Consider the following 15,601-nt stretch of genomic DNA (forward strand, 5'->3'; position numbering starts at 1 on the left):
TGAGATATTGTTTATTTGGCAGAGTAGGATAAGGGGGAGGTGCAATGCTTGCCTAAGAATCTAGTCTTTATGCTAATGGAAATGCATCATATTTTTCAAGAAAAATGAGTGTTTGTCAAAATGGATCCCCTGCAACTCCGCAAATTTTTCTATCAGAGGGAATCTTCTGGATGTATTATCTACTTGGGTCCTTTCCAACCAGGTGCACCCCTGGAAGTCTATTGCTTTCCATTTGAATTTGATTTTTTGCTAATAATAACAGTAGCTAGCATTTATAACACTTCCTATGGCATTGATCTCACTTAATCCTCACAAAATCTCCAGGAGGTAGGTATTATTATTACTCCCCTTTGAATAAATTGAGACTCAGGGGAGGCAAGTAAATGGTGCGAGGGCCCACAGGTAAAAAGGATCAGAGCTGGAATATCAACCCAGTTTGTCAGACTTCCAAGTCAGAGGGCTTTACGGTACCTTGATGTTATATTGCCTCAATCACTATGGAATTTTGAGTAAAGACATTAAATATATATTTTTCCCCACTAAAGTGTGGGTTAAATACCTCCAATGTCTTTTTTTTTTAAGTGGGAAGCAGTAAGTGGTCTTTATGAGTTACCTTTCAGTCCTAAGAAGGTATGATGTTGAAATCATACCTGACCTTCTCTGTCTCTTTCCACCCTGAGCAACTTCCTCAGTCTTCCACACAAGCCTGAAGGGGCCAGGAGAACACACAGTGTCTCCCTGAATGAGACCACAGGGGACTCGGGTACAGAACATCATTCAAGACCTTGGGAAACACTCTCACTTTTACTGCAGGCAGTTGTTTAGGTACTGGATGACGAGCAAGAATACATGGTGTGTAGATCAAGCTCTCTTATTTCTGAAGTGGGTTTCAGCTCAAAGAGTAAATACTCATGAAAAACACACAAACACCTACCAGAAAAACCAGAACTAAGATTTATAGTACATTCTAGATCCGTGCCGTCCAACAGAACTTTCTAAAATATTGGAAATGTATTACATCCGTTCCATCCAGGATTATAGCTTCTGACCTCCTGTGGCTGTTGAACACTTGAAATATGGCTAATGTGATGAAAGTACCGCATTTAAGTTTTAATTAATCTTAATCAGCTAATTTTAATGAACTGAAATTTAAATTCAAATAGCCACATGTGGCCACATCTGGCTACCATATTGAGGAGTACAGTTCCACATGTCCGTGGAAGTGTAGCAAATGAAGGTGAGGGTGCACAAGGAAAGTCTCACCAGGAAGTATCTTGAGCAGTTTTTGAAGTGGGGCAGTGAGGAAAGAAAGTGCAATTGGATTGAAAAAGAAAGGGGGAAAGGGGGAAAACAAAAGCTTTGTCTTAGGAGAACATGAAGGTTACAGATTCGAGTGCCTACTGCAAAAACCATGAAAGTACTATAAGCAAGGGAAACAGGCTGGGGGTAAGTGACAATAGGGTATGGTGGGGACTGTGGAGAACTGGGGACCCTACCCCCTCTAACGCATCAATCACTAGTCAGCTCCAGCCAGTTAGTGTCATAAGGAAAGGCAGACCCAATGGTAACTACCTTATTTTTTTAAGAGAAGTCAGAAATTCCGATTTTTATGTTAAATCATCTAATTTTAAATATTGGCACCCAGACCAGTCAGTGTAGGCTAGATGTTTTCAGCAGACATTGTTGGTGCCCCACTCATGTCCTCTCAGCAGTCACCTCTGCCAGGCTGCCCCCAGTGAACTCCTTTAATTCTCTGCCTCAGGATGTCATGCACACACTTGGCCTTCATGCAGGGCAGTCTAAGAATCCTAAAGAGTCAGCTCTTAGAAGCCGCTCCCCACCAATGACAGACATGGAGGAAGCGCATAAACACCCCAGTGTCCCCACCTCTCCCAGACCTCGCCTGTGAGATGATCTCCAGCTGCCCATAGCAGAGGATGTACCACTCATTGGTTTCCATGCCTTCCCCATCTCACCCACTCCCTCGCCTCCTGATGTTTTCTGAGATCACCTTCAGATAAACTACTTACACACCAACCTGTATCTTAGAACCTGATTCTGGAGGGACCTGAACGAAGACACAGTTGTAACAAAGAATCCCAAAATCTCAGTGGTGAACTCAACAGAGTTTTAATTTTCACTCCCATCGCAACCAGTGTGAGTCATGGCAGAGATCCTGTCCGATCATTCAGGGATCCAGATTCCCTTCATCATGTGCCTCTGCATCCTCTGTGGTATCTTTCTTCTCCACATCCAGCTGCAGATGGAGAGAGAACCTGCAGTGCTGAGAGAGGGATTTTTATTGGCAAGGCCTAGAAGCTGTAAGGAGTCCTTTTGCCCAGATTCCATTGGCAGAACGCAGTCACATGGTCTCTCTTACATGCTGGGGAAACAGGAAATGTGGCGTAGCTGTGATCTGTTAACAAAAGGAAATCATCATTTCTCCACTGCAACTTATATAGATCTCATAAGACACTGTCCAGGCCAAAGAAGCCATGTCTGTGGACCAGACTCAGCTTGTCAGCCACCACTTTGGAATTTCTCCCTTCATATTATTCCCTAAAATTGAGGAAAATTGGCTAGCAAGTCAATCAGTGAGTTCCTAACTTACACAGAAACAAGTGTGATACACTTTATCCAATCATATAATAAAGCACGTGTATGAAAATTGAGTCAGTTCTTCATTGGCTACATTTTATAATTTCAGAGAGAAAATTATGATTTCAACCCTGATAGCTCTTACATGAACAGTGGCTCCCAACAGGATAGGTTTCTTTACTTCCTGCATTCTCTGTGAAGTGATTATCTATCCGTGAATAAAAGATTTAAAGGCAGCCCTACTCCCACCTCATCTTCAACCATTCTCCCCTCTTGCTCTCTAAACTCCACCCACGCTGTTTGTTTCCTGAAGTTGCCACCCCAGGGTCTTTGCAAATGCTGTTCCCTCTTCTAGGAAGGGTGACTCCTCTTCCTCACTTTTTACCCAGCTGCCCCTATAACTCCTCCAGCCTCAATATTAATGATCTTTCCTTGGAGAAGCTTTCCCTGCCCACCCCAAATCAAGTCACTTTCCTCTGCCCGCTGTTACTCTTTCATTCTATCCATCACAATTCAGGACCACATCTATTTTATACATATCTCCACAATGACTGGTGCTCCAAATAGATTTGTCGAATAAATAAATGAATAACCCACTGCTTTAAAGAATTTTGTGGGGATACATTTTATAATTAAAAAAACATGGCCCAATCTGTTTTGGACATTTAGTTAAACTTTGTTGGGATTTAAGAAAGAGGAGTCTTTGTACCTTGAATGCTACCTGAAGCAATGAAATAAACATTCTTTCTTAATCTGAGAAATCCTTGAACTTAGTCTCTTCTAAAACTAGCCTGAATAACACTCAATCAGTTGTGGGGTAGAAACATGAAAGCTCTTTGAAAAAGTGAAAGAAGCATTACAATGTAAAGGATGATTTCTTAAGAGCATAATTGGGCTAAGTAATCTACCAGGTTGCCTAAGAAGGAAAAAAGTAGGAGTTTTAACTTCCCCTGTTTTCCCCCTCGTTTCACCATGCGCATTCCAATCCATCTGCCGTCATTCTGAGTTGAACTCCCAGGTGGAGCCCCCTCCCCTCAGTCCCTTTGCCACCAGCGGTCAGAGCGGTCTTTCCTGTTTGCAGCTTAACCTTATAGGAATTGCTGTTGGTCTTAGAATGAAATCCAAATTCCTACAAGGCTCTGTGTGACTTGCTTTCCGGCTTCCTCTCCATTTCATCTGGTGTTCCTCTCCCCCTCCCTCAATCTACTTTAGGACCATCAGTCTTCAAGCTCTTTCCCCCTTACAGCTTTGGTGCCCTCTGCTTAGGATGTCATTCCCCAGCTCTTTGCCTTAGCTGACTGGTTCTCGGCTGTCTGAAACATCGTCTCTGCAAAGAGGCCCTTCCTGACCACCTCTCTAAAGTGGACCCCCTCCTTCAGCACCAGGTGTTACCACATTACTTTTCATTTTCCCCATAGAATCTATTCCTGTGTGTGAGCGTCTACTTTGTTACTGTTTATCTCTCCCCATAAGAAAATGAGGACAGGGATCATGTCTGTTTCTACTTGCTACAGTAGTCTCAGCTCATGGACAATGCCTAGCAAATAGAAGATGTTAAGTGTATGTTGAATGAATGGATGTCTAAATGTTTAGTTATGTATCATAAGGTTTCTATCAACAGATGTTACATATCAATATTATTAGTTACTGTGTCACAATTACTATTAGTAAATCTGATATACACAATACCTTTATACATGTTGATTCTTTGTGAATGTTCATCCCAATCAGAGGTCACTTAAACATTCCAGTATTTTAACACACATTTCCCGATTATCCACCAGATGCCAGGTTCTGGGTTATTCTAAGTACTTGCTCTCATTCCTAGCTGCACAGTAGAATCCTACTGACGTTAAATCATTTCACAATGTATCAAAGCATCACACTGTACATCTTAAGTATATGAAATTTAATTTGTCAAAAATAAGTTTAAAAAAAATTTTAAAGAGTAACTGCGGATACAGTCAGGGAAAATAACTCCTGCTAAAGGTGATATTTTGTATAGAAAAAACAAACAGAAGAATCAAACTGATGTATTCTGGGCCCCACCCGAGACTAGGTAAACGTCATTTTCTAAGGGAAGAGCTGGGGCATCTGAGCGTTTGATGAGCTTTGCAGGATGCACAGTGGGAGCTGAGACTCCCTTGCTCTGCATCTGTGCTGCCCAACACAGTGGCCATGAGGTGCATGTGACTATTTAAATTTAAACTCATTAAAATTTAAAGTTTCAGTTCCTTAGTCACATTTGAAGCACTCATTAACCACATGTGGCAAGTGGCCACAGGATCAGTGCAAATATAAGGCACTCCCATCACCAGGAAGTTCTGTTACACTGTGCTGCTTGAGGTGTTCAAAGAAGAGTAAGACACAGTTTCTGTCCTGGAAAAGCTGGAGAAATTCTTCCTGAAACCTCATTGTTTAGGAAATTTGAACCTATATTCTTGCTATTAGATAATTTGTACACCAATGAAATGTACACACCAAGGAAAGATACAAAACCAACCCAAGGTTTAAGAGGTAAACAGTGTCCTCATAGCTAATGATGTCAGAGCAGCCGGCCTGTGACGTGCACAGTGTCTGGAACAGAGAGGGGCTCAGTAAACATCTCATGAGGATGAATCAATGAGCAAATGTAGAGCTGTGAATGTGTATGGGCCAAAATGTGGTGTGCTTGATCGCCTTTCCTGCCTTCAGAGTCAAAACTAGAGAGACAGGGTGGCCTCTATGGAAATAAGGTCCAGGAGTGTTACACAAAAGGGTGTGGAGTTTCTTAACAAGGCTGTTTTCTTCATGCCTGTGCTCCATTTTGTCTTCAGTTGTTCTCAGAGGGCCCTGGGGTCTAACACAGAGACTAGGAGTGAGCTAGTCAGACCATGTGATTCCAGGGCCAGCACTTGTCCGCTGTGTTGCTGGGCAAGTCACTGAGTCAGTCGGTCTGAGGCCTGATTCCTCATGTGTGACAGAGGAATACTGGGAACTCCTCCTAAGATGGTGATGGCTGTGGATGAGTATTGCAACATGAGGACACTTTAAAAAAGAAAGGAAAAGGAAACTTTACCTTGAATCCACTATGAATTAGTTCTATGACGTAGGTACCTTAAACTCTCTGGGATGCCCCTATTTTTTTCTAAAAACTCCAATGAAGGGGTAGTGGATTACAGGACTTCTATTGTACTTTAACTCTGACACCCCACAGTTCATGGTAAATGATACGAGATCTGAAGGTTCTGCTTCTGCCCAAGATCATGCCCCTCCAAGCTGCCAAATGCATAACAAAGCTGTCTATCTAAGAAGCACAGTTAAACTTTAGTTAGAAACATGATTTGGGGACTTTGGTTTTTGTTTTGGAGGGACTCGTTGCCAACTGGTGGGATTGGAAAGTGTTTTCCCTGTAGGAGGCAGATTCGGAAGTCTGGCCTGCTAAGACTCTTTTGGAAGCTGAAACTAATTAAAATGTTTATTTTAGCCCCTGTAGCTAAGACACGGCAGGGAAGAAAGTCCAACATTCATTTTGATGAAGGTGTAATTAGACCTACTAACCTCTGTGTGCCCCGTTCAGCATGTGCCCCAGAGCTACCTCACCTGCTCAAACACCTGCCCAGTGTGTGAGTATTTGGTGTGACAGTACTTAATGCCGAAGCTAAGGCACCCGGGGTTCCCCACTCTCACCCAAGGACAGCAGAGCCTCATTCCCTTTCTGTTGCCTACAGACTCACCTCTGAGGGAAGTGCAGTTGGGCCTCCCATCGGCAGATGTAGGATGTGGAACCCAGGGGAATGGAGGGCCCACTGTGCTGTGTCATTTTGTGTAAGGGACTTAAGCATCCTGGATTTTGATGTCTGGGAGGGGACGAGGGTGGTTTGGAACCAATCCCCTGTAGATACAGAGGGACAGCTGTACTTTCTCAGTTTCACCCTCAGTGAGATCTGTAAAGACATGCAAAAGAGAAAGAGAAAAAGAGAAAGGGAAAAAGAAGAACTAAAAATAAAGTAGCTGAGTGTGTGGTATCACAGAGGCTGATAAAGATGCAAGAATAAGTAAGAGTCCTCTGTGCTTGCGGGAGACACTGTGGCGGAGGGGTTAGCAACGTGGGCTCCAGAATTGCTTCATTTTCTCTGCTGTTCCTAATGGTGAAATGGAAGTAATAGTAGTGCCTACTTCATGGGGTCTTCCTTAGGTGCTTTCAGGTTCTTTGGTTTTTTTGTTTGTTTGTTTTCATATTCCTTTTCCCCGTAAGTTACTACAAGCTATTGAATATAGTTCCCTGTGCTGTCCAGTATAAACTTGTTTATCTGTTCTATATATAATAATTAGTATCTGCAAATCTCGAACTCCCAATTTAGTCCTTCCCACCCCTTCCCCCCAGTAACCAAAAGTTTGTTCTCTGTGTCCGTGAGTCTGTTTCTGTTTTGTAAATAAATTCGTTTGTCTTTTTTATTTTAGATTCCACATATAAGTGATATCATATGGTATTTTTCTTGCTCTTTCTGTCTTACTTCACTTACAGTGATGATCTCCAGTTCCATCCATGTCACTGCAAATGGCATTATTTTATTATTATTTTATGGCTGAGTAGTATTCCACTGTATAAATATACCACAGCTTCTTTATCCAGTCATCTTTCGATGAACATTTAGGTTGTTTCCGTGTCTTGACTATTGTAAATAGTGTTGCTGTGAACATTGAGGTACATGTATCTTTTTGAATTAAGGTTTTCTCTGGGTATATACCCAGGAGTGGGATTGCTGGATCATATGGGAAGTCTATTTTTAGTCTTTTGAGTAATCTCCATACTGTTTTCCACAGTGACTGCACCAAACTACATCCCCACTAGCAGTGTAGGAGGGTTCCCTTTTCTCCACAGCCTCTCCAGCATTTATCGTTTGTGGACTTTTGAATGATGGCCATTCTGGCTGGTGTGAGGTGATACCTCATTGTAGTTTTGATTTGCATTTTTCTGATAATTAGTGATACTGAGTATTTTTTCATGTGCCTATTGGCCATTTGTATGTCTTCGTTGGAGAATTGCTTGTTTAGATCTTCTGCCCATTTTTGGATTGGGTTTTTTTTATTATTATTAAGTTGTATGAGCTGTTTATATATTCTGGAAATTAAGCCCTTGTCTGTCACATCTTTTGCAAATACTTTCTCCCATTCCGTAGGTTGTCTTTTTGTTTTGCTTATGGTTTCCTTTGCTGTGCAAAAGCTCATAAGTTTAATTAAGTCCTATTTGTTTATTTTGCTTTTATTTCTATTGCCTGGGTGGACTGCCCTAGGAGAACATTGCTGAGATTTCTGTCTGATTATGTTTTGCCTAAGTTTTCTTCTAGGAAGTTTATAGTGTCTTGTCTTATGTTTAAGTCTTTAAGCCATTTTGAGTTTATTTTTGTGTGTGATGTGAGGGGGTATTCTAACTTCACTGAGTTACATGCAGCTGTCCAGTGTTTCCAACACCATTTGCTGAAGAGCCTGTCTTTACTCCATCGTATGCTCTTGCCTCCTTTGTCAAAGGTTCCTTATTCCTTAGGTTTAGACAAGATGCTGCAAGTCAAACTCAGTGCAGAGCCCGGCATCTACTAAGAGCTCAAAGTTAGCTATAGGTAGGCTCAGAAATTGGAAAAGCAATTGTTCAAATGCCGAGGTAGAACAGCAAACATCTTATACTCCAGAGGCTCTCCTGGGCGTATTCCAGATTCAGCACAAGCTGCTGTCAAATTATTTTTAAGACATTTTATGCTAAATACATAGCTCACAGTGGGGACAGACTCTTGTGCCCATGCCGCTTTCTACGCAGTGGGGCAGGGGAGAGGGGAAAAGAGCTGAAGAATCGGGGGAGCTTGCTTATGGGCTTGGGAAGACCCAGGTGGAGGTCAAGGCCATTGTCCTCTCTGACCTGAATCACAGGGACGAGTAAATTGGAGACACACGGAGCGAAAGTTCCAGGTAGTGAACTTGGAGTTTTGTTGCTGTGTATTCTGCTATGAGGAGAGCTGAGGGCTGAGTACACAGAGCTGCAGTGGAACTGTGGGTTTGGTTTTGTGTTTTCAACAGAGGCCCCACTTCAACACAGGCAACATGTCCTTCTTCTGAGACTGCTTTGAGGAAAACAAGCAGGCAGATTTGATATCACCGAGCTGGAATCATCCAGCCTCGGAGACATCTTGTGGAACATCAGTCTGGTCCTAGGAGCAGTTGTGTCCGACGCTGGCACAGAGGAGGGGGGAAGTCAGCTGTGTGGAAAGTGAATTTGGTCAAGATTCATGTGCTCTCCTAAGGGGGATCTGGGAGTTCTTTGGATAGGTAGTGACTCGATTTCCAGTGGCTGCTGGTCCTGCTGGAAGCACCTACAGCACTAAAGTGAAGCTCCACCAGCCACTACACTTAGCATAAGGGGGCCACAAAGAGCTGAGAAAGGGGGTTCCGGTTCAGAGGCTCCTGTTCCAAATTTAACTGTGTTTTTGGTGAACTGGGTTGGGGGGTGGGGTGGACACCTGCCAAGAGGGTCTTGGGATGATCCTATTAATATGCATCCCTGCAGCTGGGGAAGTCACAGTGCTCAGATGCACTTGGTTGAGCTCTGATTTTCACTGTGATCGTCCTCCTCGCCTGAATGAAGATCAAAGAGAATGGCTGGCGATGATGGATTCAACAGAAGCACATGCTGAAATACACAGAGGAAACGTTGCAGGCTCAGCAATGAGGAGCCGAAACTCTTTCAGGAAGGCGATAAGGCAGACGTCCTAATAACATCAACTACAGAGACGGCGTTTCCTGCTGCTTCCTCTGTGCTCTGCGCTCAAGACCATACCTGCATTATCTCAGATTCCTCACAGGCATCGCTCTGTGGTCTTCCTTTCCGGGTGAGGTACCCAAGGCACTGAGAGGTCAGGCACCTGCCGAGAGTCACACAGCCAGAAGGGGCAGAGGCAGCACTTGCGTGCAAATTGGCCTGATTCCAAGGTCTCTGTTCTTTCCACCCAGCTGCCGCTGTTAGTCACTGACACAGGCGTCACTGACAAGGACACATATTGAGCACCTGCTGGGTATAACGGGACGCAGAAAGAAGTATAAAACCAACTGCGCCTACAGAATCGCTCTGAAGAAAACAGTGAGCCACTTGTGTGTTACTAATTGGATGAGAGTAAGAGCCATCTCCCAAAGAAAATAGCAACCCTGCCCCAAGTGAAGACAAAGCTGCTTCCTAGGCACTGGGCTAACATCTGCTGATGCTGAAAGGAGGGGCAGGGTGTCCTAGGACAAATCAGGTGTCTGGGCTGAAGGTCCTGAGTTATGGTCCCAGCTCAGCGCCCTGGGCAAGTTATTGCACGTCTTTGGGACTCAATTTCCTAGTTTTCAGAGTAGGAATAATACAGTGAAAATTTACTGTATGCCAGGCCTCCTTCATAAGTTTCAGCAAAAGCAAACAAAGTAATTCCATAAACATGCTGGAAAACACTAAGGAATTTCTGTGTTGGGCATTATTTCTTGGAGTATTAGGGAGCAGATGTCACTGAGGCCTGAGTGCTTGGCATGATGTCACAGATGCAGGGGACAGAGGGAGCTAGTCTTCTGGATTCTAGAATCCTTAAAGTGGTCAGTTCTCTTAAGATGGATCATAATCATGTTTGAAAGCCAAGGGGTAGAGGATGGGAACCAAAATTGTGTCCAGCTTTGGAATCAAGGGTCACCTTGTTCAGTAAAAGCAGTTTTGCCATTTTTCCTCCCTGCAAGCTTTGCTGACTTCCTTCTCCTCCAATTGGCTCTCCACACCTAAGGAGTGACAGTTCCTGGGGGCTAACGGTCAAGACCCAGGGTCTGGATTGGAATTCTTATCATGATAGATTTCTTCACCACTCTAAATTGTTTTCTCAGCAGGAAAGAAGAAAAAAACAGTAAAGAAAGAAAGATGGTAATAGAACCAACCTTACAAAGTTATTGTGAATATTTAAATGAGGTCATCCCTGTAAGATGCCGAGCCCAGTAGCTGGGAAATAAATGTAGGCTATTATTAATATTACTGTGGTATTTATCATTAATAAGTACTCTGTTGTTCTGGTATTCTACCAGCCTCAACCCTGATGCACTTGTTTTCAGTTAAAGTTCAATGTCCTGGAAAGGGATTTTAAGGCCTTGGGAAAATTTAGTGAAATTAGTGAACCAAAAGTCTCTAAAAAATTATAAGGCAAGAAGCCAGAAGCAGCACCTTCCCAGGATCTAGGTTTTTCCCCAATAATCCAAATTGAAAAACATAAAGTAGGGCAGAGATAATCTGCCTCACAAAATGATAAATGATATCAAAAGAATCTTATATCTCATACATAGCCCCTCAGTTGAGAGTATTGGAGACAGCAAATTTCTGTGAGTTGTCATCACTATCATTTGCTGTTAGTTCCCTTAAGTTTCCAGGTTTGCCAAAAGCCCAAAGTCAGCTCCCTGGAATCCCCCCAAGAAAAGAACCCTCGGTAAATTACAAGTCTTCTAAAGCTTCCTGATTCAACCTCCAAAGGCCAGGAATTCCAACAAAGAAGGTGCAAGGGAAAAAGGAACTTCAACCAAAAGGTGTATTTGTGTTATTTCATTAAGTATCTTCAAGGTTTATAGGTTTGGGGAAAGCTTTTCTTTTAGGGTGGAGTGGAAGGAGGAAAGAAAGATGCTAAAAAGCATTTCTTGGATTTCCAGAGGCAGTAATGGAAAATCCCCACCCTGGAGGGTCCCTTTCTCTCTAGAACAGTAGTGCTCCTGGGGTTTCCCAGGAGAGCTAAGGGTCTTGTCCCAAGCAGACAGATGTGAATTATTGATCCTCTGCTTTGCTGATGGAGTTGCTGGAGCTTAAAGAAGAGGAAGTAAATTCATGAGCACATCCTGGTACCTTGCAGCCACAGGTCAAATATCACTTAGTTAGATTAAAAATGGCTGAAGACCTTGCCCCTTGGAAAAAATTCTGGGCAGCCATGTTGTCTCAGGGAAGCTGCTGAGGTCCCATGTAAAGTAGTTCCGGATACATCTTGCTTGTGCAAGGCATTGCCTTGAAATAAGCAAACCGCTCTGGAAAAGGTCGTAAGACAGAAGAACGTGAAGTGCTCTGTGGTGAAGTAGAAACAGAAGTTGCCTTTCAGTCTGGGCAAATATTTGCCCTTGGGCTGCTCACTAAAAGCTTGGAAATCCCGGAGCAGCAACTTGAAAGTTCCACCTGCTACATATTTGGCTGAGCATTTTTCTGGTCATATTGACATTTGTCCTTCTGTTTGTGTAGCCTAACCTTAAATAAACTTGTTCCCTTTTTAGGTGTCATTTTTTGGGGTTTCATTTCTCTTGATTTTTCTCTCCTTTCTATTTCATAATCTTTTCCATTCCCCCTGTGACACTTGAAGAGAAAACATTTAACTGAAGGATGATTCTGTGATCACCTTCAAACCAAACACAGGTGTTAATCTTAAATGGAAAGATGCCTGCCTCCCTGCTCAGACTGGTTACATCTGAATTGATTTGTCAGTCAGCATCTTTTCTGGTGAGGCACGTGGCCCAGCATGGCAGTAAGAACCCTGCAGCAGGCAGATAACACTTTGAAGCCTGTAGTTAGCCCTAAGGAGTGCATGGTCTCCGTCTGTTACTTAACCCCTCTGCCCTCAGTTTCCTGATCTCTTAGATTGAGACTTCAGTAGCATCCACCTCACAGGGATGTTATGAGGATTGCCTGACGTGAGGAAGGCTAGGTAAACCCTAACTCCAACTATGATATTGTATGGAGGTCTCATTGAACTAGGGGAAGAAGATAAAATAGAGATGGTTAAAGTTTTACGACAACTTTAATATGAAATGCATTTTCCTTGAAGATTATAATGCTTGTGTGACTTCAGTTTTCCCAAGATGATCTATCTTGAGAAGATAAGGACAAGATATTGTTCACCCTGAACTGCAGTTTCCTACTTTCTGGTCCCAAATCTGTATCTATCCTCCAATTGTAACTCTACCTTCTCTTCAGCCTTATTAGTGTCACCGCGCATTAGCTGCTATACTGTCCTGCCTTCCCAGAAACCTTAGATGTGTCCATTAACCCTTCATGCCTCTCAGCTAGGTCCTTCCCATCAGTATTTAAGCCTGTAAGTATTAGAAAATAATGGGGCCATATCCCCACTCTTGTTACTACTCCTTTTCTCTCTTTTCCTTTAGAGCCAGGCTTTTAACAAATTGTGTACTCGCTACTGCCATCTTTTCATACCTGATTCACTCCTTAGCCCATTATAGTCTGGTTTCAAGCCCAAACATTCCTCCAAGAGTGTTATCTAATATCCCTACTGCTCTCCATATTGTTAAATCCAAAAGATTTTCTCAGTCTTCATCTCTTTGACCCTTCATCGGCATTGGATATGGTTCCTCTTGCTTGGCCTTCCTTGGCTCTGGAACATTATGTCCATTATGTCTTGGTTTTCCTTCCATCTCCCTGGCTAGTCCTTTTTTTGTCTCCATTTCTGGCTCATTCCTCCTCCTCCTCCTCCTTTCATTAAATGCTGCATTTCCTCAAGTCTCAGTCCTAAACGTCTACCTCTCCTCACTTTATGCATTATCTCCAGGAATTAACTTTCAATTATGTTTTCAGTTATCATCTACATGTCAGTGGAAACCAACTTACATCTCCAGCACTGACTGCTTCTCTGTGTTCCAGACCCAGATGTCCAACTAGTATTAAATCTCCATTTGAAACACATTCCTTTTCAACATACCTGAGACCAAGTTCATGATCTTTCCCAGCAAATCTTCTCTTCTTCCCTGTTCCCTATCCCAATGAATGGTGCTATTATCCAGTCAGTATGTATCATCCTTGCTGCCTTCCTTTCCCTCATCACCAGACCTCATCTACCTACAAGGCCTGCCTCTGTCACCTACAAAACGTCTTTCAGAACAATCCCTATTCCATTTCCATAGCCATCACCCTGATCCGTGCTGCCATCATGTTCTCTCTGTTTTATGGGACTTCTTACTTCTTCACTCTGATTTCCCAGCCCCATTCCTTTCACACACTACAGCCAATCAGTCATGTGATGGCTTTCCATAAAACTTGCCAATGACTTCCTATTGATCACAGGAAGATGCCTAAAATCCTTAATGTGATGTGGCAAAGACTGCCTTTCCACAATCTCCACAATCTCCATTCTTCCTTACAAAAATATTATTAGGATGACAATGTGTCTCTCACACACACAAAAGACATTTCCTAGCCCCCTTTACAGAGAGGGATAATCTATAAGATGGAGGTAAAAGTGGCTATGAAAGTCCATTTAACCTTTTAGTTCTTTATGCCTGGGATAAGGATGCAATGACTGGACCTCCAGGAGCCATCTTTAGACCTTGAAGATGAGAAGTTAGAACTAGAGATGATAAAGAGAAAGATGAAAGAAGACTGGGCCCTGATGACTTTGTGAAACTACCATACAAGACTTGACTGTCTACTTCTGGGCTGCTTCCATATGAAGGAACAAAATCCTGATTTGTTTAAACTCAGTATCAGTGAGTTTCTGGCTTTCAGAATTGAACTCAATTTCTGATTGATATATACAGGATTTATAAGGCCCTATGTGGTCTGATGTCTCTGTACCTCACCAGCTTCTTTTGGCCCCACCTCTCACCCTTAAATTCTTCAGTTCCTACTGGCCTGAATTCAGCTATTCAAATACACCATGTGGGCCTTCCCTCACAGGGCCTTCATACGCTCTCCTCTCTGTCTGTGGGACTTTCCTTCCTGACCCTAATGTGCCTCTATTCATCCTTCGGATCTCAGCACAGCTTTCTTAGGGAAGCCCTTCCTGAGCTCTTTCTCTTCTCACCCCCTCCCTCCACCAGTCTAGACTAAGTTCCTTTCCCGTGTGCTGTCATGGGACTATATTCTTTTGCTTCAGATGCTTTTCTTAAGTTCAGTAATTAGACATATCTATCTCCGTTATTAGATTGAAACTTTATGAAAGCAAGGACCATGTCTATTTTTGTTCAAAATTTAATTCCCAGCACCTGGACTAGTCCTTGGGGGTTTGTGTATAAATATATATATATTTACTGGGAACAATATGTGCATGTATATGGAACAATATGTGCATGTATATGTAATAATGTGTGCATGTGTATAGAACAATATGTGTATGTATATGTAACAATATGTGTATATATATATAATATGTGCATGCAGATGTAACAATATGTGTATATATGTAATGTGTGCATGTGTATGTAGCAATATGTGTATGTATGTATAACAATATGTGTACATATATATAACAATATATGCAGACACAGACATACCTTGTTTTATTGTGCTTTGCTTTTGCATGTGGCAGATACTGCATTTTTTAACAAATTGAAGGTTTATGGGAACCCTGCATCAAAAGCAAGTCTGTTGGGGTCATTTTTCCAACAGCATTTGCTCACTTCATGTGTCTGTGTTGCACTTTGGCAATCCTAGTAATATTTCAAAATTTTCATTCCTTTATTTGTTATGGTGACCTGTGATCAGTGACCTTTGGTGTTACTACCACGACTCGCTGAAGGCTCAGATGATGGTTAGCATTTTTTAGCAATAAGGAGTTTTTTAATTAAGATATGTACATTGCTTTTTTAAACATAATGCTATTGCACACTTAATAGACTACAGTATAGTGTACACATAACTTTTATTTTAAAAAATTTATTTATTATTTTGGGGGGGAGAGGAAATTAGGTTTTTATTAACTAATTAATTTTTTAATAGAGGTACTGGGGATTGAACCCAGGACCTGTGCATTCTAGGCATGTACTCTACCGCTGAGCTATACCCTCCCCACTACACATAACTTTTATATGCACAGGGAAACAAAGACATTTGTGTGACTTGCTTTCTTGCAATATTCGCTTTGTTGTAGTGGTCTGAAACTAAACACAATCTCTTCAATTTATGCCTGTATTTCATGCCTGATAACTAACAGTCAAGTGAATGAATGAATGAAGACCTCCAGTCTTTTTTTCATAATATATATCA

The 15,601-nt window shown here is 42.3% G+C and overlaps 1 protein-coding gene and 1 long non-coding RNA gene across 3 annotated transcripts in view; one reads left to right on the top strand and one right to left on the bottom strand.

Moving 5' to 3' along the window:
* The window catches only part of PIP5K1B (phosphatidylinositol-4-phosphate 5-kinase type 1 beta), a 404,141-nt gene that overhangs the window by 49,551 nt on the left and 338,989 nt on the right, over positions 1 to 15,601 (top strand). The window lies entirely within an intron of this gene.
* Positions 2,108 to 6,498, bottom strand: LOC140696049 (uncharacterized). The gene is made up of 3 exons (XR_012072002.1): positions 6,315 to 6,498; positions 2,381 to 2,416; positions 2,108 to 2,284 (listed from the first exon to the last, which is right to left on the bottom strand). It is a non-coding gene; the product is annotated as an uncharacterized lncRNA (long non-coding RNA).

Source organism: Vicugna pacos, chromosome 4, assembly GCF_048564905.1.
Source record: "Vicugna pacos chromosome 4, VicPac4, whole genome shotgun sequence".
Taxonomy (NCBI): domain Eukaryota; kingdom Metazoa; phylum Chordata; class Mammalia; order Artiodactyla; family Camelidae; genus Vicugna; species Vicugna pacos.